A 6000-nucleotide genomic window follows, 5' to 3' on the forward strand; every position below is an offset into this window, starting at 1 on the left:
CTCTTCTGTATCATAACTACAAGTGAATGCCAACATTCTTGATCTGCTTCTATTTCCTTCCACCCTTTCCTCCTGTGCCCTCACATGAACTGACTTATTCAGCTCAGTGAAAATTAAGCAGTTACTTGGGCCCAAGTGCTGAGAACATAATTAACCAACGTGACTCTTTTCTTTCAGAACTATTCCACACCTTCAAACAAACTGAAATATTATAATAAACTCACGAGATTACTCTGGGTCTTACAGAGGATCTTTCCCTTAGGTGTTGGGTGGCATATGACTTAGAATGAAATAAACAATCACCAACAAAAAACACAACTGAATGTAAGAAGAAGATAAAAGCATAAGATCCAGAAATGATGCTTTAGATTTCATCAATCAATCTCTTGGTGCTCAGGAGACAAAGACATAGAAGATAACGTAGCACTGGGTGTCTCACAGGAATGTCCCTGTAGAACATGGATCTCCCTCCTCTGAGAGACACAGCAGAGAGTATCAGGACACTAATGTGAAAAATATAAATACCCTTTAGATTTATGGTTTTTGGTATTATTCTTCTTAAATAATTGCTTTTTCCATTTTAAAAAGAAGCTGCGTATAAACGGGATTATACTGTGCATCCCATTTTATTGGAACTTTCTATGTAACATAGATTTAATTCATGTTTACCTTCATTTCTATTTAGCTGTTTTTAATTACCACAGTGATGAACTGTATTATTATAGCATAATTCATTTCTCCATTTTTATTTAAATAATATGATGGTGCTATCCTTCCTCCATTTGTGTACAAATGAATCTGTGGTGACGTGAACTCAGGCATTGGGAAACATTCCCTGATCCTGCCTCTGAGAAGGGAAGAAGAGGAATGGGTGTGTGAGGGCTCCTTCTGCACCTGTGTTGCTTGTGCAGGAAGCAGGACTTGAAGCTATTCCCGCACTACATGGATGCTTGTAATTCTGGAACAGGGTGAATGGTGCTATTTGCAAAACTATTATTATTATGTTTTGGTACTGAGGATTGAACCTGGGGTGCTAACCACAGAATCACATCCCCACCCTTTTTTGTACTTTTATTTCGACATAAGCCCTCTGTGAGTTGCTCCGGGTCTTGCTAGGTTGCTGAGGCTGGATTTGAATGTGCAATCTTCCTGCCTCAATCTTCCAACCCACTGGGATTATTGGTGAGCACCACTGTGATGACCTGGAAAATTATTATCACACTCTTTCTGCTGTTCTTACAACTTAAAATAGTTTGTAGTTTTAGAAAGGAGGACAGGTTGTGAGGGATGTCATCTCCTGGGTCTACACTTCCTCCCCAGGATCCTCAGTCAGCTACCAGAGATGACACCAAGCTCATCTGGATGAAGATCTGGGGGAGATAACAGAAAGCGAGGTGGATCTGAGTGTCACATCTCCCTTCTGCCTCCACAAGGTGCAAGGCAATGATGGATGGTGTTGTCACACACACCCTGTTTGCAACGAGAAGATTTATGCTCAAGAGGAAAATGGTGGCTGCCACCATGCACAGAAAGTGGAAGGCCAGTTGCAGGACAGCTGCACTGAGGGGTTTTCAAAGCCCCCCCAGAACACATCTCAGTGATGATGAACAGGCAGGAGGAGCCCCAGGGGATTGGGGTCCACCATCTTATGCATGAGTTCTCCTGACAGCTTCCATGGAATGGAACGGTGGGAGACTCCAGACTCATGTCCAAAGCAGGGTCTAGGAGACTTGAATTACTTGAATTGAAATATAACAGGATGGTTTTAAACAAAAGGATAATAAGGGAGATTTAGGAATATGATTATCAAAATTTGCAAAAGTAGAACATTTAGCTACAGCCCAATCATTATCATTAGCGCTTAAATATTCAACTTGTTGGGCTGAGTAAGGAGTGATAATACTAGTAGGATGAATTCCAAATACTCTAATTGCAGATTTAAGTCCTTGAAGAATGAGCTGTGCTACCATAGAAGTATAGGGTTCAATTACATTTTTTGAAGAGACAGACAAATGTATTCACATCAAAGTTCCCTCTTGCCAGAAAACACCTGTGGGTGTATATTGAGAAGGAATTACTACAAACAGAAGTGGTTTTAAGAAATTAACTCTATCACAGTGGGCACACTCAATAGCCCTTTCTACTCTGCTTAAAGCTTCTCTAGCTTCATTAGTTAAAAATCTTAGAGAAGATGGATCAGGATCCCATGGATAAAGGCTTTAACTCTCCTGTGGAGAGGCCCAAAGTTGGCCTAAGCCAATTAATATCTCCCAGTAGTTTTTGGAAATCATTTAAAGTGGTTAACTGATCTTTACTGAGCTGGATTTTTTGAGGTTTGATGAAAGCGTCCTAGATACAAGATAGGGGATCTAGTTTGTACTTTTTCTTCTGCTATGATTAACCCATGTTGTCTTAGGCTGATAGCCATATCCCCAAATATCTCAAGGAGATTCTGATGATCAGGATGAGCTAATAGAATGTCATCCATATAATGGAGACAGATGAGTTTTGGATACTTTTTTCTTATGGGTTCTAAAACTTGGTCTACAAAAACCTGACATATAGTTGGGCTGTTTGCCATGCCTTGAGGCAAAACTTTCCAATGATATCTTTGATCTGGTCCTTCATGATTAATAGAAGGAACTGTAAAAGCAAATCTGGGAGCATCTTCAGGATGTAGAGGAATAGAGAGGAAGCAATCCTTTATGTCAATAGCTATCAGGTGAAAATTCTTGGGAATGGCTATAGGGTTAGGAAGTCCAGGCTGAGTAGGACCCATAATTTGCATAGTTTTATTAATCTCTCTGAGGTCATGTAAAAGTCTCCATTCCCCTGATTTCTTTTTAATGATAAATATCGGTGAATTCCAGGGGGAAGTGGAAAGCTCTATATGTCCTGCTTCCAATTGTTCTTGTACTAATTGTTACTAATACTAATTGTAATTAATTGTAATTACTAATAATTACTAATTGTAATTACTGCCTGTAATTTTTCTTCAGATAGAGGCCACTGAGGGACCCAAACTGCTTTATTAGAAAGCCATGGTATTTTCAATATATTAAATTCAGTGGCCCCTAAGGAAAATATCCTAACCCTGCCCGAGCCTGACTTTTTCTGTCCTTTATGTGTTCAAGGTTTCCTTGTAAATTTTTGCCTAATCATTTTCCTGGAATATACCCTTGTTTTACATTAACGTCCAACCTTCATCACTTGAGCCTATAGACTCAGTGGTAAGACGTACTCCCAATTGCTGTAATACATCCCTTCCCCATAAGGTAACTGGCAAACAGGACAAAACATAAGGTTGAAACATTCCCTGATGTCCTTCATCATCTTCCCATTTCAAAATCTTTGCACTCTGTCTTGGGCTATTAGAATATCCAATACCTTTTAGAGAACACAATGTCCTTTGTAAAGGCCACTGTTTTGGCCAATGTTGAGAATTGATAATGGAAGTATCAGCCCCTGTATCAAGTAGTCCTTCTAATTCAATTCCCTGTACTTTGAGTTTATACATAGGTCTCTTTGAACAATCTTAAGTCCAGCAAACCATAGGTCCTGTACCGGTGGAGCCAAAACCTCTTTTGTTTCGGTCTTGTGGTAAACATCTAAATGATTCATGAAGACTAGGAAGGAGGAGTAATTGAGTGATTCTGTTGCCAGGATTAACAGCAATAATACCATGAGGGGAACTAAGCATTATTTTAATTTCCCCGTGAAAATCAGAATCTATAACTCCAGGGAGTACTTGAAGCCTTGCTCTAGTAGTTGAACTCTGCCCTAAGAGAAGCCCCACAATGCCAGGTGGGATGTGTCCTCGGATTCCAGTACGAATCAATTGAATCCCCATCTCAGGTGTTAATACTATTCGGGTGATGAAGCAGAGGTCCAATCCTACACTTCATTTTGTTCCTCTGATAAGGGAGTCAATGGGTAGTAAGGATTGTGTTGAGGAATCATCTGAATTCGTGATCTGATATCATTCCCTTCTAAAGCCCTGTACATTTGTGGGCCCCGAGGCCAAGGGCCCCATGCTCCGTTTTTTGAATTACTAGGAAGTGCATTCCCCTTAATATCTGTGCGTGATATATACTTATTAGTAATGGCTTCCTTTTCTGCACTTTGGGCAAAAACATGGGACATGAGGTGTAACAGATTTTACTACAGTCATCTCTTGTCTTTTATTAGGGCATTGCCTTTTGATATGGCCTGGCTGTCCACATGGGAAGCAGGCTTTAGGGCAAGCCCCTCCAGAGGTGTTTAAAGGAGAAGCACCTCTCATAGCTGCAGCAATTATGTTTCCTGTAATCACTGCCTCATTGATATCTTTACAAAGTTTTATATAGATAGAAAGATCCCTTTTATTTTTCCAGGGCCTGATAGCCTCTTGGCAAAATTTGTTAGCATTTTCATCGGCTAGCTGGATAACCAAAGGCATAGCTGTCTCTATTTCTCCCAAAACTCTACTTGCCGTCTGTAAGAGGTGATTCACAAATTCTGCATATGGTTCATTGGGTCCCTGTATAACATTGGACAGACTGCCTTGGAGATCACTGGTTCCCTGTATAGTTTTCCAGGCCTTGTTTGCTGCTATATATACCTGTGAATAGACTACAGGATCATACTGATTTTGTATATCTATTGGAGCTTATTGGCCTTCTCCTGTTAGCAAATCAACATTTCTACCAGGAAACCCCACTGCTGCATTTCTGCGAGCAGTTTCAACAGATATTTCTTGCCTCTGAGCTCTCCAAATCAGATATTGTCCTTCAGATAACACTGCTCTGCACAACTGTTCCAATCATTAGGAGTTAAATTTAAGTTACTCCAAGACTCAAGCATAATTAAGGTAAATGGCATCTGAGGTCCATATGTCATAACTGCCTCTTTAAAGTTTTTAATAGTTTTAAAGTTTAATGGTTGATGGTATTTCTGTCTATTTTGATCCTCAAATATGGGCAAGTTCCATGAATTTTGAGGTTCTTTGTATTCAAGGGCATCTAAGTTCTTAGAAAGGTCCTGAATAGCCTTAGTCAGAGGATCCTCCCATGATGGTGCAGAAGGTTGAATAAGATTTGTCTCTCCCTTATCTTTTTCCTTTGTTTTTCCTAAATTATTTAAGTAATTGCTTTCTAAGTCACTACCACTTAATTCTTCCTCACTTTGTTCTCTTTGTTGAACAGTTTCCTTCACCATCGTGTCATTACCATTTAATACATCTTTTTTAACCTTAATCATTTGGGTCTTTGAAATTTACGACCCCATTTTTTCTTACTATCCCTTGCCCTTAAACCGCTCTGGCCAGAGAGTTCCACAAGGCTCCTACTTTCCCTTGCCCTGTTCCTGCGAGGTTCCTCAGTTTACCTGCCCCCAAACACAGAGGGCAAATGTCTTCCACACAGCGCATGTTAGTTCTGAATGGTGAGCTGATTGGAGTTCATGGGGGGTGCCCTTCCCTGCCCTGTCACTCCCTCTCACTCAGTCCCACTCATCTCCCATGCCAGGGCCATCACAAAGTCAGGACGCCTTCCCAGGGACTCCACAAGGACAAACCACACGAGGGATGGACAGTGGAGGAGTCACTGAAGCAGCAAACTCCAGGCCCCCTGGGGGGACTGGCCTGGTAGCTGCTCTCTTTCCCTCCACGCCTGGGGGTTCTCTTACAGCCGCTGCAGGTCATCCTCACCCCAGGGAAAGGAGTTCCTTCAGGGTGTGGCAGGGACATGGGGGAGCTGACTCAGGCACCAGGATGGCAGACTCTGCCCTCCCTCTAGTGGAAGTGCTCCCTGAGGCGGACAGCCCTGCTGGCAGGCAGCTGAGGCCACTGTGTTCCTATATCCAGGCCCACCAGCTACCCAGCTGTGAAGCCAGCGCCCTTGTAATATTTAAACGATTCTTCCTGTCAGGCCTCCTACTCATTGTTTTCTTCACCCACTAATTCTTGTTTTAGTAATTTTTCTTGGTGCATTATAACTATATGTAATGGTCATGTTCATTCCC

The sequence above is a fragment of the Sciurus carolinensis genome, chromosome 17 (assembly GCF_902686445.1).
Source record: "Sciurus carolinensis chromosome 17, mSciCar1.2, whole genome shotgun sequence".
Taxonomy (NCBI): domain Eukaryota; kingdom Metazoa; phylum Chordata; class Mammalia; order Rodentia; family Sciuridae; genus Sciurus; species Sciurus carolinensis.